Source organism: Patagioenas fasciata, chromosome 12 (assembly GCF_037038585.1).
Source record: "Patagioenas fasciata isolate bPatFas1 chromosome 12, bPatFas1.hap1, whole genome shotgun sequence".
In the NCBI taxonomy this organism is placed as follows: Eukaryota; Metazoa; Chordata; class Aves; order Columbiformes; family Columbidae; genus Patagioenas; species Patagioenas fasciata.
Window position 1 is genome coordinate 4373657 of NC_092531.1, and position 26795 is coordinate 4400451.

General features: G+C 52.0%; 1 pseudogene; it reads right to left on the bottom strand.

Moving 5' to 3' along the window:
• Window positions 1-1260: 1260 nt before the first annotated feature.
• LOC139828995 (coiled-coil domain-containing protein 42-like) lies at window positions 1261-7899 on the bottom strand (annotated as a pseudogene).
• Between the last annotated feature and the right edge of the window lie 18896 nt (window positions 7900-26795).

Genomic DNA, 26795 nt, shown 5'->3' on the forward strand with positions numbered 1-26795 from the left:
CACGAACCATCAAGCAGTGTTAAATTTGGCTGGGCACTAGAATCTTTCTTTGCACCAATTGCGGCCTACAGAAATAGAGAAATGATTGATAAATTGATTGGGCAAATGGATCAATTGGCTAGAATAACTAAAAAGGGTTTTCGGGAACTTAATATACAATTACAGGCTACGACTAAAATGACCTTGCAGAATAGAATGGCACTCGACATAATGTTACTGAAAGAAAATGGTGTCTGTGGATATTTGAAAGACAGAATTGATCATTGCTGCATCCATATTCCAAACGTAACTTCAGAAGTTGAGAAGGACATTTCCCAACTGACCCAAACAGAGATGGAGCTGCAAAAAGAAAAGCAGGATGCAGAACAGAGCTGGATAGGCGCTCTGTTGAATACATTTGGCTTAAATTTGGGAGGATGGGTACATTCACTACTAGAAAGTGTAGTGGTACTTGAAATTGTGATTGTGCTTCTTTGCTTATTGTATGTAGGTATTAGGCGTGTACTTAGTCAAACAAGTGATCGCATTTTTAGTGTCTCGAGCAGGAATTATGATAATCCTGTATTCGAAAACCCTCCAGCTTATGAAGAATAATCAAAATAGTTGATTAAGGTGAGAATGCATTGTCTAAGAATAGAAAAGCATTCTCAAAGGGGGGACATGTTAGAGATAGAATCAATTTTATAGGGGATTATACTAATACAGTCAACACAGTCAATCTTAATAGGAGACTAACAGGATCAATTTTACAAGATGTTCTTTTCTGGGATGGGTACCAGGCTGATTCAACCTTTGCATACCGTGTTTTACCTAATAAGGGAATTGAGCATACCTTTATCTTATCAACCTAGCGTTTATCTTAGACCAAATATGCTTAGAATGAGGAGAAATATATACAGTACCTCTGGAAATTAAGCTAGTCAGCAGTTGTGCAATTATAGAGTAGTGCGCATGTGCCGCATCAAAAGGTGAAAAGGACAGAGGCGATGAAGACTACTTACTTCATCCTGAAGACCCCCTGAAAGACCACCAGAGGACACTGCGCATGATCAAAGTAGTTCCAAGGTGTTGCAATCGATGTTGCAATAAATGTTGAGCAACTGTTACATATTCTAATGATCCTAATGAATATATGAATATGTATGTAAATGGACTGCATAAATACTGTGTAACCTAAACTGACGATGGAAGCCAGTTTTGGGTGCGAACCCCTGGTTTCCCAGCGCTGAAATAAAGCATCGCATATAACTACGCCCGTGGTTATGTGTCCTGATTGCTAATACAGGCACCAGCATGTGGAGGGGCCGGTCGCAGGACAGGCAGTGGAAACCAGGCAGCAGCTGCCTGGAGAGGGGAGAAAAGGGCTGGGGAGCTCCTGGGGGGCACAGCCCCACCTGCACACCGTCCCCTGCCACAAAAAGCCTCTGCACCCACCCCCCAAGATTGGTTCAGGAGGGCTCCTCCCACATGTGCCCCCTCATTGTGCCCCCTCCATCACTGGGAAGCTGCAGCTGGCAGGAGCACAAGGCACAGCCACTTGCTCAGCATCCCCAGGGGCGCTGCCCACATGGCTCCCACGCCAGGGTACCACAGCGGCACGAGCTGGGACAGCCAGCAGGAACAGGGCCGGCACTGCCAAAGGCACCGCTGTCCCCATCGCACTCACTTCCTAATCCCAGCGGCATTGTCACGCTCTGGCTGCAGCGCCTTCTGGAGCTGCCCGCTGAGACTCTTCCACCGCTCCTCCTGCTGCTCCCGGAATGCCCCCAGCTCCCAGCGGTCCAGCTGTGGATGGGTGACACCCTCAGCCATCTACCCCAGGATGGGACATGGCGGTCCCCAGGGGGACAGCCGGGAGGGGGCACCCTCGCAAGGATGCTGCCTCAGGCTGCCAGGCCCCCAAGGTGCCAGTTCTGCGTGGAGGGGACGAGCCCTCACCTTGCAGTCCATCTGTCTCTGCAGCTCTTTCTGGAACCGGTGCCAGCCCTCCTCCTGGCCCGTCACCCGGCTCGTCACCTCCTCCACCGCCTTGTTCAGCCGCTCCTCGCACGCCTCAAACTGCCTTCGACTGACTTTGTCAGCCAGGGCGGCTTTGTCTGCTTTCTAGCAACGGGGAAAGGCAGGAGAGCGGTGGGGACAGGATCCAGGGACAACGCGAGAGGGAGAAGTGGCTACGTGGCCCTGTTCACCCTATCACCCCCGTGGGGTTGCTCCCACCAGCCAAAGGCACTCGGGGTCACAGAGGGACCTGGCAAGGGACCCGCAACCGGGCTGGAAATCCTCCCTCCCCCTGGTTGGTTCTGCCAGCCGGCACCCAAGGGACAAGGGGTGTTTGTCACCCTGCCCGGGACACCCTTGGCTGGCACCAGGGCCCCTCGAGCCCCTACCTCATCGATTCTCAGCACCAGCAGCTGCTCCTTGTCTGCTTTCTGCTTCTTGAGCCTCTCCAGGGCCTGGGACAGAGCCTCCCAAGGCAGACAGCAGCCCGTGACGCCACGGCAGGGTCGGAGCTGCCCCCCGGCCAGCCGAGCACCCCCTGCCTCCCCTCCCCACCCCATCAGAAACCTCCAGGAAAGGCATCGGGAAGCTGTGCAGGGCTGCGAGGAGGGTGGCAGGGGGACAGATCCCTTGGGGTCCCAGCCTGGGCTCTGCCTGCGGGTTACAGCCACCCACCTTGATGTCCTTCTGCTCCTGCTGGCCATCCTGCTGGAGGTGTGCAAGGGCCGAGCTGAACTTCTCATAGTCCTTTTGGAGCTGCATGATGCTGGCCTGGAGGCACTTGAGCTGCTCGTCCTGCTGCAGGGACTAAGAGGACAAGGCGGTGCTGAGCCAGGGGGTGGCTGCCCCGTGGGGACAGACCCAGGGTATTTTGGCTGGTGGCCGCAGGCTCTCAGTGCAAGCAGGACATTTGCTCCAAGGCTTTAGTTCCCTTCCACGCTGCTGACTCCCACAAGCCAATTAGGGGGGCAGCGAGGGGCTCCCCCACGTTACAGCAAAGCAGAAATGTTGCTTTTTCCATGCGAGACACGGAACCTGACACACCAATGGGATGTTCACAGAGTTCGCTTTATTGTCGGACCGGGCTGGCTTTATAGCAAAGCTGCCCTGTCCACGCGCCTTACAACAACGTGATTGGTTGTAACTCGTGCTATACAATAACATGATAGGCTGCATGTACTGTCCAGCGCTCTGCACGCATGTGTTCAGCGATTGCTCACTCATTATTACCTTCTAATGGTGCTCCTTCAGTTTCTTTTGCCTCTGGCTTCACCTCTCAGCCAGGCTGGGGACAACCCCATCCCCCGGGGCAGGGGGGCGGCTCTGCCACTACAAATGTCTGTTGGAAGCTTGGCTCCTGGATGATTTCTGCACCTCTTGCCCTTAATGCTCGCACTTAGCTGCTCGCCGGTGGCTCTCCATGCCCTTCCGTTTCACCTCCGTAACGATGCCTTTGAGGTCCAGGACAGACTGCTGAATCTAAGGTAGGGAAGAGAGATGGTAGAGGTCACAGCAGGGGTGGGAACAGGAGGCAGAGAGGAGCCCATTGGCCCTTTTGGAGTGCAAATTTCACCAACCAAAGTGAGCAGGAGGATGAAGGCAATTGCCCTGCTGGATCTGCACCACCACAATGGGCTTTTACAGGTGACTCAGAGGGGTGAATGAAGCCAGACTATAGCCATGGGTGGATCTGCACCCCCTGCCCCAGCCTGCCCAGCTCCCAACAGGCATCCACCCCCTGCTCTGCCTCCTGGGACGAGACAGGTTTGCCTGGTGTCCTCCGCCCATTCCCCATGCCCAAGAGACAGCCCAGGGGGAAAGGGAAGTGTCTGTTGGGCACCTTGATTTCTCTGGGCTTTCCCCTCCCTTTGGGCAGCTGAGGGTCATTACTGCTCCTCTTTCTGGGCAGGGAGGGAGTCTGGCTTGGTTCTACCATGTCCAGCTGTCTGAGGCTGTCATCCTCCGGCACTTGCACTTTGGCTTTCAGCTGCGTGTTCACGCACTGGAAGAGGTTGTGGACGGCCATCTTCATAGTCATCAGCATCAGGGCATTCTTGGCATTCCTGTTCTGGATGTCAGCCCAGCGAGCAGTCTGAGGAGGGGAGGAGAAGGAGAGACACACAGCATGGTGATATGTCCCAGCAAAGATGCTGCTTCAGTGCTGGAGAGCCTGGCTTCCACACTCCTTTGTTTTGCTAGGAAGAACCTGTCCTCACCCAGGGCTATGCTGGAGCTGGTTCAGCTTGGTGTGGTGGAAGCAGATCCAGGAACTACCACAGCTGCTCCTTGAGCAGCCCCATCTCTCTGCCAGCTCCTGCACCCCTCCTTCTAGTGGGTCCTCCAGATACCCCAATAGTTGACACCCTGGGGGCAGCGCATCCCACCACCACCTGCCCAGACCACGCGCTTTCCAGCTTTGCCTGGTGGGACTCAACTCCTGCAGCCTGGAGTATCCAGGAAGGGAATTTGGCAAGGCCCCCTCAGAGTGATGCAAAGGGAACAGAGGCCAGCAGAGCTGCGCGCGTTTCTACACATTCATGTGCCTTGGTACAGCCCAGATGACCACCGGTTGGGTCACTGTTGGACTGGGAAGGAGGGAGGAGAAGGGGTGAGCCCTGGTGTGCAGATGCTGTGCAAAGGATGAAAACAAATAAAAAAATCAGCAACACCAGCTTCACTCTGAGGCCCGAGCCATGAACAGTGGAGACCACGAGACGGTCCACACTGAAGCCCCATGACAGGGATGATACTGCAAGGAATGGTGAATGGAAATGAGTCTGACCAGGCTACACAAACCCAACAGGCGTGTGATGGAGCAAGCTTGGGGTCTGTGCCGAGGCAAACCTCCCCAAGGACTGGGTAGCAGATCTCTTTTGACTGTGAGTTCAAACAAGAAGGGAAAGATCCTGGCGGTTTTGTGAGGGCCTTGTTTTAAGCCCTGACATAACCTGCTCCAGACCTGGTCTGTCATTTGTCATTCTGCACCCCCTGCTGCAGGGATGAAATGAGGCATCTCCTCCAATTACAAAGTCTGCCACTGTGCCTTGCCATGACCCTGTGGCTTCACCCAGCCAGGCCTTGGAGATCTTCCCCTGCCCATCCCGCAGTTCCTCACCCAGAAGCGGACATCACTTTGAGCCTGCACAAAACGTCGCTGGAGCTGCTCCAGCTCATTTCGGCACTGCAGGATCTCAGCTGCTTTCTCTGCCTCGTACTGATCCAGGAGCACCTTGGCTTGCTCCATCATTTCCCTGTCCTTCTCTTGGGACTGCTACAGGTCCTTGCGCGTCCTCACCAGCAGCTTGTAGCGGGAAATGACGTCCTGGATGTCCTCAAACTGCAGCACAAGGATCCTGGGTTTAGTAATGCCCCTGCCCTCCCCTCATGACTGCAAGTCTCGTGCTGTTTGGCACCCTGTCCTGACCAGGGACAACACCTCCCCCAGCTGAAAGATTTCCCCTCTTGGCGAGCCTGCTGCTCCAGTTGGTTTGTGAGCGTCGCCACATTCCCTGTTTGATGGCCCCATTGTGCTGGTCCCAGAGCTGCCACTGCCAGCAGCAAGGGGAGATGTTGTACCACCCCCCAGTGCTCTGATAGGAAACAAAGCACAAGTGCAGCTGCCAGGGCCAAGTCACCCAGCCATGGGAGTGGGGCAGCCGGGCCGCAGGAGTGCAAGCGATGCAGGGAGGGACGCCCGCACACCCTTGAGAGAGGGCTCAGCTTTCCCGACAGCTGCCTGGGCTCCCATTCTTGGGCAGCTTGGCCCTTCTCCCAAACCATCCATGTCACGTGAAACAGTGACACAAAGGGGTCCCCATGCCCCTCAGCTCTGTGCTGTTCCCCCTTCTAACACTTTTTCTTGGGTTTTCTCAAGCCTTCATCTCCTTTTCTGCTTTTCCTCCCCTCACTCTGGTCCCCTTGGCTCACCTGGCTTGCAGGGAACCTCCTCCCATCCCACCTGAGGTGTCTGGGTTTGACCAAGTGTCATGATTTCCCTGGACTTGCCTTATCTCCTCCAGGTTTAACATCCACATACAGCCCTCCCTGAGGCCATGATCTGTCTCTCATGTCCAAACTCACCTGTGGGGAGATCTTCACCACATCCTCCAGGTAGTTTTTGAAGATGGAGTGCTTCTGCACTTGGCTGCTGAGCTTCTGGTGTTTCTTTTTCAGGGCTTTGAGTTTCTTCTTAGCCCTCAAAAGCTCCATCTCCTTTTGTGTTTTCTTCTCTCTTTCTCTCACGGCTTTCTTCAGAGCTTGGACTCGCAGCTGATCATCTTCCTAGTGATGTTTCCCCCACCAATACACACACACACAGAAGGAAAGGAAGGCAAGGGCAGATGGAGCTGGGTCACCCAGCAGCACTGGGAGGAGATACACTCACAGGGGACAGAGCAGTGCTGCAGCACCCTGGGGAACATCTTCCCTCCCTGTTCAACATGGTGTGGTACAGGCCTGCCCTGGAAGTTTGCTTCCAGAGCTCCAAAATACAGATTCTGCAGCAAACTGTTCTCAGGGAGAGAAGAATCCTGAGAGTTCGCACTGTGACGGATACGGCCTCACCTGAAAGTTCACCTCTGGAGCTCGAGACACAGACTCCAGAGTGAACGGTTATCAGGGTGCAGGCTCCTGGAGAGAAGGTCAGCAGTGTTCGGCTTGACATATTTCCCCCACGCAGTGAATAACAGAGTGAACCTGCCACCGAACTCTTCCACGTCGCACTTCTCTTTGAGACATCTAAGCATTGTTCTGCAGTAAGCAGAACCCTAAATTTCGCCCCCACAACACACGGCCACCCCTCTTGCACTGACCCTTGGCTCTTGGAGACAGGCACCTGGGACAGAACTCTGCTTTTCAGACCTACTGGGATCTGCCCTTGGGAGTCACCTGGGTGTCAACAGTGGGGACAGGCTGAGATCCTTCTTGGGGGATGTTTGGGGCCCTCAGGAGATCACACTGGTACTGGACAAGCTCCCTGCTGCCCAAGCGCTATCAGGGCTTTCCCCATCTGCAGTACAAACCCCCATGCCCTGCCAGTCCTGTTCCTCACCCCGCCAGGCTCAAGGGAGGCTTGGACAGAAGTGCTGGCCCAAGACTGTCTCCCCAGGGGAGGTGAGAAGGTGGCGCTGTGGCTCAGGGTCACGTCCGCGGAGCTGATCAGGAGCAGGCGTACCTTTAACCTCCTCATAGATTTCTCCATGTAGCTTTTCAGCTGGTCCTTCTTGGCATGGAGTTCCCTCCACCGGCGGGCTATGTCAGCCATCTTCTCCTTGAAGGCCTGGCAGCACCAGAGCGAGCGTGACGTGGCCGCCCGCACCCGGAGCCACTCACCTGCCCGTTGCTGCCCTCCAACAAAACACAACACCCCTACCATGCCCCAGCACCCTCCTATCTTTCTCACCTCTTGCTTCTCTTCCAGAGCCTTTTGCACCTGTTCGGCTTCTTTCCTCTTCTCCTGGAGGTGAACAAATGGAGACAGGGAGCCCTCCTCTGTCAGCCTGTGTTTCCTGCCACACAAGTTTCCATCAAGGTTACACGCTGGGTCTGGTGCCTGGGCAGGGTGCTGGACTGTGTCCAGAGTGGGATGACGGGCCAGAGCAACCCAGCACCATCTCAGATCCCATCTGGCAGCACGGCATCTCCAGCACGGAACCCTCTGACAAAGCAAGGGGGGTCACAGGGAGGAACAGGGCTGGGCAAGGGAGGGAGGAGAGGAGACTGAAGCGGTGGAGATCGGGGAGTTTGCCATCGTGGGGGAAGGAGGGATGGAGGAAACAGGAGAAGAGGATGGAGGGCATGGAGGTGGGTGGAGGAGTCCCCTCACCTGAGCAAGGGCAGGAGGTTCTGCCTGTACTGCTTGAGGAAATAGGCCGGCAGGTCCTCCTCATCTTTGGCGGTCATCGCTTCAGCCACCAGCAGGGCCCAGAAAGCCCAGGTCCTCCTGGCACTGCTGCTCTACCGGGTCACCCAGGAACTGCTCTGCAAGCCTGGGAGAGACAGCCAGGCAGGGGATGAGCCCCTGGGTGCCTCTTCCCTCTGCTTTCCCAGGACCTTCCTCGCCTCGGTCCTGCCTGTGGCCACCAGCTGCTGGTGCCCAGCTGGTGTGGAATGGTTGCCAGGAGCAGCTGCATTATGCTCCGGCGGTTCCTTGGCAAACGAAGCGGGTGATGCCCGCTCACCGGCGAGGGGGACTGACCACTGTGTCCAGCACCAGGACCCTTCAGCACTGAAGGAAATCTGAACAAATGCAGATTTCTTTCCCTTCCTCTGGTTTTTCCCCATTTTTCCTCTGCTAAAATCCAGCCCCAGTGTCCTGTGCTCTCTGCTGTCTTGGGCAGGTATTTCTGCACTCCCCCCCATCCACGTCCCATGGTCTCAGAGCTCAGGGCCTGAGTTTGCTCCTTCTCTCCCCAAACACCAGATGCAAAGACACTGAAGCTGAGGTACGTCCTCAGGGATGTTTGATCACTGCACTGCCCATGGTTCCCTGTGTGGCACTGAAGTCTGTCATTCGCTAAAAAAAATAGCTCTTTTTAAAAACACTCATTTTATTTTTTCCCCAGAACAAGGCATTTGAACAAGGTCCATTGCCCAAAATAAAGCAGAGGTATTCATGGGCCAGGTGGGGAGAAACCTACAGAGGATAGTAACTTTCTGCTCCTTCCACAGGACATTTCACCCTCTGATGCTCCCTTCTGTCGGTCTCTGGCTGAACATACCCGCTGATCGTGATGGGAAGGGGAGTGCACCTGGGGACTCAGGTTATACGAATAATTATGATGCTAGAAAGTATTGGCGAGAATGTGCACTGTTCCGAACCCCTTGTTACCAGTGATTCTCCAGCACCGTTCAAGTCCGTGTTATCTGATGACTCGGATGGGGATGGGGGTTTGCAGCATTTTCTTCAAAAGTTAACAGGAAAAAGAGTATGTGTACGGGTTGCCCCGAGATCAGGTAAGACCATGAAAGACTCAAGCAAAATTAGACCTGTGCAATGTAACAGCTCTAGATCATTTAGGACAGAATGACGAGGACTCGTTGAAAGGGGCAGGTATCCCCCAGCTCCTGGAACAGACACTAATTGACACACCACAATTACAGGCGCTATGAGCTTCTGAAATCCTGAGGCAGTCAGCAGACCTTGCCTATCAAGCTATAGTAGAGGTGTCTGAAACCAACAAAGCAGCCTAATTATTTACAACTATTATCAGGGTCCCAGTGAGAATTACATGCAATTGACTGACCATCTTCAAGAGGCCATCAATAAGCAGGTTGAAAACTTAGAAGATAAGGAAGCACTGGTGTTGAAATTTGCAGTAGAGAATGCTAATGCTTGCTATCAACGTGTTATCTGCGAGTTTTACAGTACATATTATGTGCTTCTGTGTGTTGCCTCTCTGCAAATCCAGCAGCTTGTCAGGAATGTGAGTTAATTGTTTTACTGGTTGTTTTTAAGTGCGCCGTAAAACCTTCTCCCCACTTTTCCCACTCGCGCTGCCAGCAGCCCTGTGCTTCCCCTCCCCGCTCCCTCTTCTCAAGGGGTTTACTTACGAGATGGGGTCAGAAATGACGGTTTTCAGTCGTGTTCCTAAGTCATCGGTACTGGGAGGTGTTTTAGAACATAGGAAAGCACTTGGAAATACGAGAAAATATGATCTCGTTAAATACCGAAATTAGTGTTGGCTGCTGTATAAGCTAAATGACTGGGAAAAGTGTTCGGAGAATAGAATCTTGAAATATAACACCTTGTTGCAACTAATGTTGGTTTTAAGGCCAGAAGAAAAGGACAAAAATAAATCTCAACAAGAGATCATTAGATCATTTCAGACAGTTCTACAGGTGAACAGTTTGAACTTCAACAGGCTGAGAGAGTTACCTGATAACACACAGGTCAGAAAACTTGCTGAAGTCCACAAGATGTTTTCCTCATTAACCTGTTTTCTTTGTGGATATCTGTTTAAGGGAGCAGGACAAAGGTTGGGAAGAGGAAAAACTAGTGCCGGGTTGCAGGACTGAAATGGAGGAATTGAAAGACAAGAGCCAGGAAGCAGGAGAGTTTGAGAAAAGGAGAGAGGAAAGAAGAGACATGCAGCCAGACGAGGGGTTAGTGAGAAAGGCTGTGTCCTGGTTTTGTTAAAAACAAGTTTCTCTTTTAGTGAATTTGCCTGTCAGCTAAAGCCTTCATGTTAGCTGCATTTTCCTGGAGAACCCAACACATGTTTTGGTTAAACCCAGCAATGGAATGCAAACTTATTGATAAGCACGGATGGACATCTCGCGAGAGGGGCAACGAGAAAACTGATGACCGAGAGACTGACCAACGGTGTATAACATTCCATTCACATGAATACTTCATATAAAAGTGGGAGATCACGAGGATCTCGTTCCTTTTTCCCTTTTTTCCTCATGGCTGACATTAGGAGAGGACCTTGCTGGTCGTCCCTGTGAACTGAGGCCTAGTGACAGACTGAATCCAGCTCCGGTTGGCTACAGAGCCTAATCCAGGACTTTGGGTGCTGGCTCTGCAGTTGCTGAGACTTACAAGATTGGTTTTGTATATTTTGTATTATTTTCTCTATTCTTAGTAGTAGCATTAGTAAAACATCTTTAACTTTTCCAACTCTCTTCTCTCTGTCCTTCTTTCCCTCCCAATCGCCTGCCCTGAGTGTGAAGGGGGGAGAGGGAGGGGCAAAAGGGGGAAGTGGGGAGAGAGGAGGTTAACAATACATCTGCCAGGGTTTGATTGTCACCACACAATCCTAACCCTTGACAGGCTGGGACAGAGAAAAGGATGAGAAGGAAATAAGGCAAGGCAAGGCAAGGCTAGGCCAAAGGACATTTCCTTGGTTACATATTTTGTACCACATTCATTTTGAGATGAGGAGGAAAGCCATCAGACCTTATGGATTAGGCCCAAACAGAAACCCCGGCTACTTGAGACACTTAGACAAGGCTAAAACACAAAGATCTCTCCATAAGGATGGTTTTTATACTCTACTTCCACAATCTGCTGGCAGTACAAAAGAATAAGTGGCAGATCTACTTAGGCTGAGTCACGGTGCTTTGCTCCTAAGACCATGCATACCATGGGAATATTTCAGCATTTCTGCTCTGGTTTTCAGTGTATTACACCAAAACACCCACCTGATGACATCATTTCAAGAGCAACAGCAGCAATTTGCAGAATTCAGCTTCTTTGGGGAACTGAGAAATTGCTGAGCGGACACCAAGTCCTGCTGTGTCTCTGTCACCGGCAGAGTGCCCGCATCCTCACCATGGTAGCGGGCATTGCGACAAAGGTTCTATGTCAGCTGGGTGTGGTAGCCGAGTGCCCCCTAGGAGAGGGGGAGCCTGTCAGACCCGGGCCTGTCACTGCCTGCTGTCCCCCCTGTCAGCAGTGAGGCCTCTGAAAAGCTGCAAAAACATCCCCAGACTTGGGTCCAGCGTGGCCAAAAGTCTCCAAGAGACAAGTCGGAAAGAAGGATATGGAACAAAGGGAGAAAGCGAAGGGAGCAAGCCAAAGGGAGGGAAGAGGAAAAAGTAGTGCCGAGCTGCAGGACTGAAATGGAGGAGGTTTTGCACTTTCTTATGATGCAGTTCTATAGGAGTCTTCAAGCCTAGACAAGATGATTTCACGTTTTTCTTCTGGAGTTATGCATTTGCTGTTCCTTCTTTCTTCTTGTTCTTTTAGTAGGATCATTTTATCTGAGCATGGCAGTGGCCCTAAAGGCACTTGCTTTGATAGAGCTGTCTCAATAAGGTGTTGAACAAGTCCTTGCAGACACGGAATGATGTAGCACGCTATAGAAATCAGTGCTTCTGTTACTACGATTAAAGAAGTAATTTCTCTCAATTTTCCAAACTAAGATTCTAACAATCCCATGAGTGGACTATCTATACCTGAATTCTCAGCCCATTCTTCTGCTGAAGTTGTGGTTAGACATGTATCACCTTTTTCTGCCAACATCGTATCTGGGACCATGTTATTTTCCCATGCCATTCTACTAGTAGCATCTAATTGTTTGGTGATTCCTTTAACTGCTTGTCTAGTATAACTTATAAATAAATGTTATTTATCCCGTCTACATTCTTGTTTGTAGTTACCTACCAAAACAAAACGGACTTAGAACCCGCAGCTAACTTGACTTCTTGCTTTGTGTTCCTTGGGGACTCCTCTAGGGACCCCAATCTAATTGAAATAAACCCTGTCATCAGAGGAAAGCCCTGAACTCCTTTTTCTGTTGCCCTGATGGATCACAGTGTTCAAATGCCAGGGTAAAAGGAATTTCCAATTGTACAATGTCACAGGTACCTTCCCAGTGGGGGATAAAATGGAATGAAGTGTCATCTTCCCACAGTACCACCAAAGATCCACTCAAGAAGCATTTGAGGACATATGAGGACCAACTTCCCGTGTCTCTGCACATCTACTCATGTTCCTAGGAACTTGGTATCATTCCTGCCCCGTCGTGAGAGACAGGCAGTATGATTTCCAATTATTCCTGAAAATGCCAGGGGAATTTTGATATTTTTCCCTGCAAAGCTGGAAACAGTAGGGAGAGAGTATGACATGACTTATTTCTCCATGCCGTAGAGTCTTGGCATAAGGCTAAGATGCACTCCATCCCCTGTCAATCTTTGCTCCACCCCAGGGGAAAGGGTACCACTTGGGCCACAGGCCTTCCTGCTGCACAGGCATAGCAATTGCTCTTGTTTAGGCTTTGCACCATATATTTGATCCATTCTACCCAGGCATTTGTACCTCCATATATTTTGAACCTTCCCAGGGCATCTTTTCTACTAATGTCTATTTGTGATCCATAAACCCCACTTACTGAATCATCTGCTCTCTGTCTTGCAATTAGCAAAGGGTTGCACTGCAGAGACTCACATCCTGGGAGAGATTGTCCTTTAGATAGGGTAATTTTTCTTTTCAACTCTATAACCGTTCATTGCTCACTGTCCATCCCCTAAACTCTGTGGTCCAAATAACACTGTACCAGGAGGGGCAATGAGAGACAGCAACAAAAACTGTGCACTTATTTAAATCATCCTTAGACTCAGTCCCCTTGGACACGTTTCTTTTCATAACTCAATTCTCTTTAGCTCTGTACATCCCCACAGTTAAGGATGTGGCAATCATCTACTCAAATTGTTAGGGAACCTTCAGTTTCAGTGATGTTTGTTAAGTAACCCATTTGTAAATTCTACATACACAGGATTAACAATCCCCAAAAGTTTCATTTCATTTTCATCTCTGTATATTTAGTCTAAGGGGGTCGTCAGTTGTCAATACTTGCCACTCGTCATTGTCCTTTGGAGGTTCGATTGGCTCTTTAATGCGTGTCTAATGAGTCCACCCTTTCTCAGCTGGTTGTACCACTGTCTCGGTGAGCAGCAGAACTTGAAATGCTCCTTCCCAATCTGGCTGAAGCTTCCGTTTCTTTCCAGGATTTGACCAGGACCCAGTTTTCAGGCTGAAACCTGTGAGCTGCAAACTCTAAAGGCAGAGTTTGTGCCAGAAGGCCTTGTGCCTGAGAGAAGATAGGCAAGACAACCCGAGTATACAGTTTTTGAGAAATAAATCCTTAGTTTCAAACTGTGGAGGTCCACCTATTATTAAACTTTTGCTACCACTGCTGCTGCGGCAGTGCTCAGGAGGAAAGCTTCTCCCCATCTGGCAAGGTGATCAACCAACACTAGTATGTATTTAATTCGACCAGCTACAGGCAAATCACCTTGAATATTTTGACAGAGTTGTAAACTTGGACCCTGCCCTCCTGCAGGCTGCTTTTTAAGTGCCTTTTTATTTATTCTTTTACAAACCACCCATCTTTCACAAATTTGCTTGGCTATAGTATAAATTCCCGTATTACGTCACACATTGCTTGTGTTCCCCAATAACTCTCCTGATGTAGAATCGCTAATACCTCCCTCATGATTTGCTTATTTAACATTTCTCTACCATCTGGGAGTACCCATTTCCCACTCTGTTCCCTGGCTCCTAATTCTTGGAGGACTTCTTATTTTTCATCAAAAACTGGAATTTCCTGTGAGGCCAGGACCTCAAGCGTGAGATAACTTACAGTTATTACTTCAGGTTTTAAGGCTGCTTCTCAGGCCATTTCATCTGATAACCAATTTCCCCTGACACAAAAGGAGTTTCCCCTCTGATGTCCTAATGGACATCATGTACTACAGCCACTTCTATTGGTGACATCAGATTATGTAACACTTGTCCAACTGGTTCTTCCCGAACCAATTCTTTCCCTTTGCTATTAATTAGACCCCATTCTTCCCAGATTTTCCCAAAGGTGTGCACTACTCCAAATGCATATCTAGAACCATTACAGATGGTACCTTCTTTTCCATCTAACACTTGCAGTGCCTGATTGACAGCGTATAGCTGGCATGTTTGAGCTGACCAGTTATTAGGTAACCTGCCCGTTTCTTATTTCACCACTCACACCTTCAACGATGGCACACCCATTGTGTCTTTTCCCCCGAATTATCCCTGAAGTCCCATCTATGAGGAGGTGCAGCTCATTGTCATCTCTCCACAGGAAAGTAGCAGGGTTTAATTTCCTGCTTTCTTTCACCAGAAGAGCGGTGACTGCTGCAGTTTGCACACACTCAAGACACTGGCTCTAAGAGCTTAGATAAGTGTGCCACTGGCTGTCGCTTCCCCCCAGCCCACTTGCTGGTGGAGCAGTGTGGGAGGCAGAACAGGCCACCCTGTGCAAGCATTGCTCAACAGTACCAAAAACATCTCTGTATTATCAACACTGTTTTTAGCACAAATCAAAAAACATAGTCCCATACTAGGTACCACAAAGAACATTAACTCCACCCTGGCCAAAACCAATACAAACTTCCAGGTAATAGAATAGCTCTCTAATTTTCTCCTTATCACCCCCCCAGGCAGTAACTGTGCTTCCACACCCAGAGCCTGTAAAACATTTTTCTCTAATAAATAAGCTGGGGAATCTTCCACTAATATATTCCTTCCCCATACACTTTTAATTCTTATTATCACAGATAGTAATTTATTCATAATTGTCTCTCCTTCCTCCCTGCTACCCCATTTATTACAACTCTTTCTTCAGTTTTAGATCTTTTTAGGGTAGAATTTAGAAGGGATAGGGTAGCTTCTGTTTTTACTAAAAACTAGACCTCATTACCTCCTACTTTACCAATTACATGCCCCTTTGCGATTTAAACAAGTTGCCCCACAAAAAAGAAACACCACAAATATTTTCAGCCCCTCTGATTTTCCAAAGTGTATTGAGTTTTCTTCCTTTAGTCATTTCTAACAGTTGCCGTCCTCGGGGTAAATATCCCACATTTCCACAATAATAGCATTCCATTTTCTCCCATTCTCTCACTTGTATCACCAACTTCAGTCTAAATCTTCTCGCTCTGGTGCTGCCAGGCCTTCAAGGAGAAGACGAACGACATAGCCCGCCGGTGGAGGGAACTCCATGCCAAGAAGGACCAGCTGAAAACCTACATGGAGAAATCTTTGAGGAGGTTAAAGGTACCCCTGCTCCTGATCAGCTCCGCTGACATGACCCTGAGGCACAGTGCCACCTTCTCCCCTTCTCTCTCGATCCCCATCTTCCCTTAAGAGTTGGATTTCCTCACATAATCAAATCCCCAGGGTGCCAGGGAGTGCATCCATGTAACACTGGAGGGCATTCACATGTACATCCCCCCGCTTCACACTTCTTCCCCTACACACACACATCTGCTGCTGGCTGTACTGCAAAATAACTGTAGCAATCCCAGGGTAAAGCCCAGCAAAAGCAGTAAGGACAACAAAGAAAGTCGGGGAGGGAATCAAGAGGTTATACAGAAAGCAGAGACCAGCTCTGCAAGCACCTTAGTTAAATTACTCCCAACTGTAGCTAAAATTCCCAATTTTTCAATACCTCAGCCCAGGACGTCCCCTTTTCTATGCCGAGTTTTATTTCCCATCACTAAAAAATTCAGGGAGACCCTCCCGTTGAGCCACGAGGTTCAGAAAGGACCTCCTTGCTTTCTAAACTCCTTCAGAGAGGAGTTTATGTGCGGCTGGATCCAGTCCTAGTCTCAGACTTGGTCAACGGTTTATGTCTTAAGGATATTTTCCCATTCTCAAAAGAGACTTCAACCCCCTTTTATGTGCCCTTTACACTGATCAGGCCACACACTTTACACTCATAAACATGCTGCAGCAAGGGAGGGACTGGAACCCACCCTGGTATGGAGGAAGATTTAAACCCCCTACAGTTTGTGTTTTGCTTTGGTTTTTGTTTTTTTTTTTTTTTTTTTTTTTATGTACCAATTAAGATCATAGTATAGCCAATTGTCATCGGATCTGTATTTTGGTCAGAATACCTTCCGCTCTATTATGGGCTATTTTTTCCAGACAAAACACAATACTTTATCATTTTCTATTTACCCTTCCTTTTTGTACATCACAAGTTTCCCCAATACCTTAACATCCTCCCTAAAGGACTGTATGGAGGAATGTTATCATTTTTCCTTTACATTCCCCATTCTGAGTCCTGAGGTCCCTCCTTCTGCCTCACCCCTTCTCTCAGAATGCCTCCGACCACCAAGGTAATACTTAACAGTCTGTGAGAAAGATGGGAGGGTGCTGGGGCATGGTAGGGGTGTCGAGGTTTTTAGGACGGCAGCACTGGGTAGGTGAGTGACTCCGGGTGCGGGCGGCCACGTCACGCTCGCTCTGGTGCTGCCAGGCCTTCAAGGAGAAGATGAACGACATGGCCCGCCGGTGGAGGGAACTCCATGCCAAGAAGGACCAGCTGAAAAGCTACATGGAGAAATCTTTGAGAAGGTTAAAGGTACGCCTGCTCCTGATCAGCTCCGCTGACGTGACCCTGAGCCACAGCGCCACCTTCTCCCCTCATTGCATCACCCTGTCCCTGCCGCTCCCTGCACGGGGCAGCTGGCATCAGAGCAGTGTCCCCTCCCCAAACCCGCTGCACCCCAACGCTTTGAGCACCCTGGACGGTCCAAAATGCTCTTTGCAGCCTGAGCTGGCCCTGCCTGGGCTGGAGATCCTTCCCAGGCAGCCCCCACATTCTGGGGGTGTCACCCAGACCATGCAGAGCTGGGTACCCCAATACCCACCAGAGCTGGGCTTCGAGCATCCCCTGGTGTGGGATGCAGCCAGATCTCCAGCGATGGGGAGGTTGCCAGGTTGGGACTCAAAACACCATTCACGACCGATCTGACACCCCCGCAGATGTGCACCCCCAGCAACACGCCGGCCACGCTGCCCAACGTCCCCGACGCTGTGGTCACGTTCTCCAAGCTGCAAACCCCTGAGAACCGGTAGAGCAGCAACAGCCCCATCGCCTCCATGGCCTGTGCCCGCGAGAGCTTCAGCCCCTTTTGGGCTTCCTCGCCCCACAACCCCCAGCCCGCCTGGCTGCCCCCTCCTCACCCAGCGTTGGGAGTGGGGGCTCCCCTGAGAATCGCACTGGAAGAATTTTCTAGGTAGTACTCCTAGGGTGGGGGGGCACACACTCTTGGGGAGGGCACTGGCCCTCAGGACCCTCTAGATAGTCTTTCCTCCCCTCATTCTTTAAAAATATATATCTAATGTATTATAAATCCAGAGAAAAGGAGCAGCAGCACAGAGGTGGGTGCTGGGTGGGGGGGTTTCTTAGTGCCCCCTCCCACCAGCATCGCTGCAGCGGGGCTGGAGAGCAAAGGGGAGGTAAATAACAAAGAAATCGATGGCTGGAGGCAGCTGTCGGCCCCCGGATCATGGCTGTGGGGGCACCCTGGACTGAAGGGGCACAGCCGCTGGGCCCCCTGCCTCTGCATGTCCCAGAGCCCTGATGAAGCCCCCAAAGCGCTCCCCTCCTCCGGCTCCCGAAATCAGCCCAGCTTCTTGCACAGCCCCCCTGGGGCCCCCTTACCCCGTCCTCCCTCGACACCCCCAGGGTCCAGGGGGATTCTACAAGGTGATGTCCCCCCGTCACTGCCACTGCCACACACGGTCCCTCCCAGGGGAGGGGGGAGCTGGGGGGGTTTCAGTCTTGAAATCAATCTTGCAGCGGCGGGCGGGCGGCGGCGCCGCACCCTGAGCTCTCTGGGTAGCCTGGCCGGGCGGCTGCTCCGCACCTGGGCGCGCCTGGTCGGGGGCCGCGGAAGGCGCCGAGCTGTGCCGGAGGACGATGAAGGTGGGTTCCGGGCCTTTAAGGAAAAGATGGCTGACATAGCCTGCCGGTGGAGGAAACTCCATGCCAAGAAAAACCAGCTGAAAACCTACATGGAGAAATCTTTGAGGAGGTTAAAGTTACGCCTGCTCCTGATCAGCTCCGCTGATGTGACCCTGAGCCACAGCACCACCTTCTCACTTCTCCTGGGGAGACAGTCTTGGGCCAGCACTTCTGTCCAAGCCTCCCTTGAACCTGGCGGGGTGAGGAACAGGACTGGCAGGGCATGGGGGTTTGTACTGCAGATGGGGAAAGCCCTGATAGCGCTTGGGCAGCAGAGAGCTTGTCCAGTACCAGTGTGATCTCCTGGTGGGGGAAACATCACTAGGAAGATGATCAGCTGCGAGTCCAAGCTCTGAAGAAAGCCGTGAGAGAAAGAGAGAAGAAAACACAAAAGGAGATGGAGCTTTTGAGGGCTAAGAAGAAACTCAAAGCCCTGAAAAAGAAACACCAGAAGCTCAGCAGCCAAGTGCAGAAGCACTCCATCTTCAAAAACTACCTGGAGGATGTGGTGAAGATCTCCCCACAGGTGAGTTTGGACATGAGACACAGATCATGGCCTCAGGGAGGGCTGTATGTGGATGTTAAACCTGGAGGAGATAAGGCAAGTCCAGGGAAATCATGACACTTGGTCAAACCCAGACACCTCAGGTGGGATGGGAGGAGGTTCCCTGCAAGCCAGGTGAGCCAAGGGGACCAGAGTGAGGGGAGGAAAAGCAGAAAAGGAGATGAAGGCTTGAGAAAACCCAAGAAAAAGTGTTAGAAGGGGGAACAGCACAGAGCTGAGGGGCATGGGGACCCCTTTGTGTCACTGTTTCACGTGACATGGATGGTTTGGGAGAAGGGCCAAGCTGCCCAAGAACGGGAGCCCAGGCAGCTGTCGGGAAAGCTGAGCCCTCTCTCAAGGGTGTGCGGGCGTCCCTCCCTGCATCGCTTGCACTCCTGCGGCCCGGCTGCCCCACTCCCATGGCTGGGTGACTTGGCCCTGGCAGCTGCACTTGTGCTTTATTTCCTATCAGAGCACTGGGGGGTGGTACAACATCTCCCCTTGCTGCTGGCAGTGGCAGCTCTGGGACCAGCACAATGGGGCCATCAAACAGGGAATGTGGCGACGCTCACAAACCAACTGGGGCAGCAGGCTCGCCAAGAGGGGAAATCTTTCAGCTGGGGGAGGTGTTGTCCCTGGTCAGGACAGGGTGCCAAACAGCACGAGACTTGCAGTCATGAGGGGAGGGCAGGGGCATTACTAAACCCAGGATCCTTGTGCTGCAGTTTGAGGACATCCAGGACGTCATTTCCCGCTACAAGCTGCTGGTGAGGACGTGCAAGGACCTGCAGCAGTCCCAAGAGAAGGACAGGGAAATGATGGAGCAAGCCAAGGTGCTCCTGGATCAGTATGAGGCAGAGAAAGCAGTTGAGATCCTGCAGTGCCAAAATGAGCTGGAGCAGCTCCAACGACATTTTGCGCAGGCTCAAAGTGATGTCCGCTTCTGGGTGAGGAACTGCGGGATGGGCAGGGGAAGATCTCCAAGGCCTGGCTGGGTGAAGCCACAGGGTCATGGCAAGGCACAGTGGCAGACTTTGTAATTGGAGGAGATGCCTCATTTCATCCCTGCAGCAGGGGGTGCAGAATGACAAATGACAGACCAGGTCTGGAGCAGGTTATGTCTGGGCTTAAAACAAGTCCAAAAGTGACCCAACTGGTGGTCATCTGGGCTGTACAAAGGCACATGAATGTGTAGAAACGCGCGCAGCTCTGCTGGCCTCTGTTCCCTTTGCATCACTCTGAGGGGGCCTTGCCAAATTCCCTTCCTGGATACTCCAGGCTGCAGGAGTTGAGTCCCACCACGTAAAGCTGGAAAGCGTGTGGTCTGGGCGGGTGGTGGTGGGATGCGCTGCCCCCAGGGTGTCAACTATCGGGGTATCTGGAGGACCCACTAGAACGAGGGGTGCAGGAGCTGGCAGAGAGATGGGGCTGCTCAAGGAGTAGCTGTGGTAGTTCCTGGATCTGCTTCCACCACACCAAGCTGAACCAGCTCCAGCATAGCCCTGGGGGAGGACAGGTTCTTCCTAGCAAAACAAAGGAGTGTGGAAGCCAGGCTCTCCAGCACTGAAGCAGCATCTTTGCTGGGACATATCACCATGCTGTGTGTCTGATGGGCTGATGAGGGACAGACGCTACAATATGTGGATGGCATTCCTACTGAAAACGCTCAAAAGTGGTTTATAGACGGAAGCAGCCAGCCCTGAGGTGATCTGGACCTTTGCCAAAAATCCTTTCCCACAAAAGGCAGAGATAATTGCCCTTACTCTGCCCTGGAACTAGCTCAAGGTAAAACTGTTAGCATCTATACTGACTCCAAGGATGCTTTCAGGGCTGTGCATGTGCACAGAGCAATTTGGAAAGAAAAGGGACTTTTGAACTCTCGAGGCAAACAGATCAAGCATGCGGAGGAGATATTGGAACTACTGAAGCAGTTCAACTTCCTAAGAAAACGGCAATCATGCACCTTAAGGCGCACCAGAAAGTGAGCTCGGAATCGGAAAACGCTGGCGGAGAGAGAGGCAAACCAAACGGCTCAGCACAAGGTAAAAACACAAAGTGCTCTCGTCCTTGGTGGGCAGGTCTCTTTAACAGGTAAGCCGGAGTGTACTAAAGAGAATCGAAACTCATCGTAGATTTAGAGGAATCACATCATAAGGAAGGGTGGGCTCAAACGCCCCAGGGAAAACTTACCACCCCCTCTCATCTGGTTTGGCCTTTAGGAAGGGAAGAACAGAAGAAGGGGCCTTGGGGACTAGAACCACTACACAAACATTTGATTAGGGAAACAGGAGGTAGAGATTTGTCTGTCACTGTGGAAGAGGTGACAGCGGTGTGATCTTTGCCTCCAGACTAATCCCAAAAATATGCCCAAGCTAGAAATGGGTCAAATGGGGAAAGGGAATGGGCCTGGACCACAATGGCAAACTGATTGTTCAGAACTCGCAGGAAAAGGGGGGTACCGATATTTGTTGGTATTAACTGATGTTTTTTCAGGTTGGCCAGAAGCGTTCCCTACCAGGACAGCAAAAGCTTAGGAGGTGACTAGAACATTGATACACAAAATAATACCAAGGCTTGGAGTCCCAGCTGTTAGATCCTCTGATTGAGGGCCACATTTTACTGACGAGTATGTGAAGTCTTTTGCAGAGAACTTTGAAACCACAATAGGAAGGTCCATTTCAAGACCCCCTGACTGCTACCAATATTAGAGAACAGAATGCCTGGATTCGCCATTCTAGAGTGAAGAAAGCCTGCAAAACACCACGGAGGGTAACCCGGGTGCAACCTGGAAAACTCTGTTTTTCACAATCACCTTTTGGTCCTTCTGGGGGACCAGCCTGGGTGGTGCTTCCCGCATTGGGAAGAAGAAACCCAAAAGAACAAACAGGTAGAATTTTTGGTAGATATGGGGGCAACACTAATGAAAACCTGGAAAGAAGAAACTTCAACCCCATGATGGGAGGGGCCTTTTTCTTGTTTTGTTAACTACAGAACCAGCTGTTTGGAGGGCAGAGAAAAGATGGACACACATCTCTCAAGCTAAAGGACCCCTGACAGAAGAAAGAACCTTGAAAGTATCTCAAGAACCGGGCGAACTGAAATTGAAGTTGACTCGGGGTTGTAAATGGACTGTGGTATAAGCATATCCACAAAGGGAACTTACCAACAGGATTGTGTAATAAATGTCTAAGAATAGAAGATCAGGAAACCAGAGCTCGGTTGAGGATTCTAGTTGCCACTGGAAGAATAGAAAAAAAATAGCCAAGAATGGTGGGAGGTATTTACTGAAGGGGTGAATGGGAATTTAGAGAGTCTGCCAGTGATGAAAAGAATAGAGTGCAGACAGAGAAATCAAATTCCGTGTTGCTCCTGTTGTTCCTAGGAAGTGAAGGCCAAGAGCTGGGAAACGATAATCGCCACGCTAACAACAAAAACAGGAAAGGCGGGGACACGGCCCTCGCTGCCGAGAAGACGACGACCTCGGCTGCCGGCTGCAACCTGCTCAGCCAGAGAGCGTGGAAACCTGGACCTGATCCTCTTGCCAGGAGCGGTGACTTATTCTTCCCAACTTAGCCTGGCTAATCCCTGTACCAAGTGCTACGAGCGTGTGAGAATAGGAAGACTAACCCAGTATGTTCTAAATTATCACACTCGTATTAATTCTGGATGTTATGATAGAACAAAATTGGAGAAGTGTGAAATCCAAGGGCAGAAATTATGGGTAGCAACTAACCTAGAGAAAGGTGGACTCGGTGTAGGCTCTGCCTCCTGCTCTAGGGGAGAACAGAGGATCTGTTTTACACAAGTTGGTAGGAGGGCCTATTCAGATGGAGGGGGAGTGCAAGACAAAACTTGAAACAGAGAGGAGTTTAATAAATGCCCCATAGGAGGAATGCAAACTTGGAAAGATGGTGAATGGCCTGCACAAAGAATATCTGAATACTATGATCCAGCCACATGGGCCCAAGATGGAAACTGGGGATCCCATACCCCTATATATATGCTAAACCAAATTATTCGGTTGCAAGCAGTGGTTGAAATAATAAGCAACCAGACGGCTGAGGCACCGAATCTCATAGCGAGACAATTGTCTCAGACCAGAGCTGCAGTGTACCAAAATCAGGTAGCTTGAGATTGTCTTTTAGCTGAAGAGAGGGGGGCGTCTGTGGGAAACTGAATACTTCGGAGTGTTGTTTGGAAAGAGATGGCAATGGGGAAGCCATAATGAAAATAGCAGAGGAGATAAAACGCGTTGCACATGTACCAGTACAGAAATGGAATTCTATACTTACTAGCCATTGGTGGGGTAACTTATTTGGGGGAGCCTGGTGGAAGAAAACAGGCTTCATGATAGTATGTGCATATCTGGGTTTACTGTTTGTGCCACGTATGACCCCGTGCTTTGTTCGGTTAATACATTCAGTAGTCCAAGCCATGCAAATCTCAGGCACGCCTATAGATCCTGAAATGGCAGCAAAAGGAACGGGGTATAAACTAATGATTTTAAAAGATAACACCAAACTGGACCTGGCCATCGCACTGGGAAGAAGAAACCCAAAAGGAAAGCGCTAGGAACTGCAGTGAGTGGGGTCACCATGCCAAAGAGCGCGAGCTCCCGCTGCAGCCCAACAGATGCCATTGCTGCTGGGGCACCAGCCACCCGGTCATCAGCTGCCCCAGAAGAGCAACACGAATGTTTTGTTCAACATGAGAATTTGTTTGTTCTTTGAGGGAGAAAGATAAGTCTTCTCATGTCGAAGCAGCCTTCTTACTTGTGGTCCGAGAAAAGGTTAAATAGGGAATCATCATGTTAGTACAAGAATTTACTAACCTTCCCGAAAAGGGGGGAACTGATAGAGGGAACTAACTAACTAACTAACCCATTATGTTAAGAAAAAACAGAACCTCGTCGAATGCCAAGGTAAGAGGTTTTACAGCACCTAGATGTAAACTTGAGAAGACGAGATAACTAAGATTTACAGCAAAAGGGCGGAACCAGTCTGATTTCAATCGACTTGGCAGCTTGGGTTCCAGTCAATTCAACATAATGAGCCAAAGGTAAAGAGTTCACTGTGACGAGGCTGAAGGAGCCTTCATCCAAAGACTCCTCCTCAAGACCACCAGATGGCACTGCGCAGGTGCAACAGGGAGGGGTCAAGGAGGAGACTATGGAAATGATCACCTGGGACTCATTTTCATAAGAAGTGGGAAAGGTTATGAATATGTAGAGGCGTTCCTGGGGTCATTATGAATACGTAACACCTTACTGTATTTAAACACACCTCATATTGTTACAAGTTGCGCATGAACGGTGGAACAATCCCCCTTGCGCCCGACGTCGAAATGAACATACCTGCTTTATAACCTTGTGAGTTGGGAAGTTTTATGACTTGACAGATTGTAAAGTTGTTTCCGCTCACCATCATGGCCAGAGAGTCCTGCAGCCCCGGCACAGCTCTGAAGCAAGAAACAACAGATGTAGAAGGCAACCCCAGCTCCTGCAGCATCCTTTTCTTACTCCTGCAGCATCCTTTTCTTACTCCTGCAGCATCCTTTTCTTACTCCTGCAGTGATCACCGCCCCTTAAGGGGTGGGGAGGAGGAGGAGATCCCTTCGGTACCTGCAGTCTGCTGGTTCACTGCTGGGGCGCAGTACTAGGCATGGGAAATATGAAAATAAACCGGAGCAGCAGCGCTCCTGGGGCGGGGGGTGTTCCCTGCAGAGCATCCCCCCGGGAGCCGGGCCTCGGCTCAGCTCGACTCAAACCCGCCCCACGCCCACCCGGCGGAACCTCAGGAACCAGGGGACAAGTGACCCCAAGATGGGGGTGGCCGGGCAGAGAACGGGTTCCCTCTGGTTGGGAAAGGAGGGGTTGAGCTGAGGGGGAACGGGAGGTTTGGAAAAGGGGAAGGGGGATCCCTGGCAGGCAGCGAGGCTGGAGGGGGGATCCCGTCCCCTCACCCAGCCACGCGAGCTCCGCCAGGGGCTGGAGCGCCGCTCCACGCAGCCGCCGTCCTGTCCGCGCGAGAGACCGCCCCGCCGCCATCTCTAGTGAGGGCACAGCGGCCGCGCTCTCCCCGCCCCGCGACAGACACCTCATCAGCCACCGCCCGAATGGCGCCGGTACCCGAGGAGGAGGACTCAAAGGACGTTAACTCCCCCTCCTCGGTGGGGTGCGCCGCCCGCTTCCCAAGAGCGGCTCCCAGAGCGACCAGCTCCCCTCCTCCCCGGCGGCACAAGGCACGGCCTCAGTGCGGCGGCTTCACTGCCCGCGCCAAAGATGGCGGCGCGACGGGAGCAGGAAAGCGTGAGGTGCTGCAGGCGTCAGGCCCGGCCCAGAAGCCCCCAGCCGCTCCTGCTCCCACGCACCCCCCCCCCATTTGCTTTACATTTGTGTATCGTATATAAATGCAGGGACAAGGAGCAGCGGCACGGAGCAGGCTGCTGGGTACGAGGTGTTCCCTCAGCACACACACCCACACCCCCCCGTCCCGGGCCGGGCCGCTCCGCATGAAAGGGAAGGTGAGGGAAAAACAAAAACTAAAGGCACAGAGGCGTCCTGGCTGAAGCCGAGCTGTGCTCATCTACCCTTTGAATGACAATTCCAAAGGCACATCCCCACTCACGAAAGCTGGTGGCTCCGCAGGGTCCCCAGCAGACACAACCACCGGCCAGCGGGGCGGGGGGGGCTCTGCCCAGGGAGCTCCCGCAGGGTCCGCAGTCTGAGGACAACGCTCCGCCCACAGCCCCGCACCGAAACCGCCGGAAGGTCCCACAGCCTCCTTGTCAAGCCCAAGGGAATCCGAGCTGGGCCCGTATACGGTCAGTGCTCCAGAAGCTTCTCTGCTCCCAGGCGTTTCATTAAACGAGGGCCCCGTCTGTCAGCCGAGGGCTGTGGGCGTGACCAGAGCGCCCATCAGCCGGAAGTGCCGGGCGCTTTCCTGCGGCTGCAAAGTGCTGCGACATGGGGCTGTGGGCACGCCGGGGCGTGGCGCGGAGCTGCTGCGTGCCCCCAGTTCTGGGTCCCCCGACCCAGAGCAAAGCACTCCCCTCCTCTGGCTGCCGACCGTCAGCCCGGCTTCTTGCACAGCCCCCTGGTTACCCCCTCACCCCATCCCCCCAGTTAGTCCCAGGGGGTGTTTCTGAAGCCCATGGACACCTCAGCCCCACCCGGGGTGCAGGATGGGCCTTTGCTGGCTCTGCCCTGGTGCCCACCGGTTTGCTGCCAGTGCTCCCTCTGGGGGGCCCTGGGTACCACCGGATCCACCTGGGCACCCCCAAAGTGCCTTTTTAGCACTTATTTTTCTCCTGAAAAGCAAACACAGCGGGGCTTTCTGCCATCCTGCCCCAGGGACCCCCACTCAGACCACACCGGCACTTGGTTGCCCATCGCCATTTATTGCAGCCGCTGCCCCCACCCTGAAGCACGTAGGCTGTTGTCCCACACTGCCAGCACCACCCCCCATGTCCCCCCAGCTCCCTCCAGCTCCACCACGAGGAGCGGCTGCCCCAGCAGGCCGTGCTGCTCCCACATCCCAGCCCAGACCCCAGACCCCTGTCCCACCCTGCCCAGCTGCAGGTACAGACCCGTCCCCACAGACAGCAGGGTGTCCTCTGCCCCCCGGTGCCCTGACAGGGCCATACCTGGCCGGCTCCTCGAGGTCGTGGTGTCTGGGGTGGCCCTTGGCGTTGTGGGCAGCTGAGAGCCCCCCATCATGGAAAGCTGCTCGTCCTGCCAGTTCCCATCAGTGCCGTCCTGGCCCGACAGCTGCATCGCGTCCTTCTGGGAAGGGGAGAGCATGTGACCCAAACACGGGACCCCACTCCACATCCCCCAGCAACCCTCCCCCAGCCAGCTCTCCCTGGGGAAACTGAGGCACGGATGGATCCCCCCGCAGGCTCAGCATCCCCCTCCCCACCTCCGTCATCCCTACCTTGTTGGGGCTGCGGGCGCCAGATGGGGACGGCCGTGGGGTGCTGGGCGGTTGGGGCTGGAAGCGCGGGGGCATGAGGGT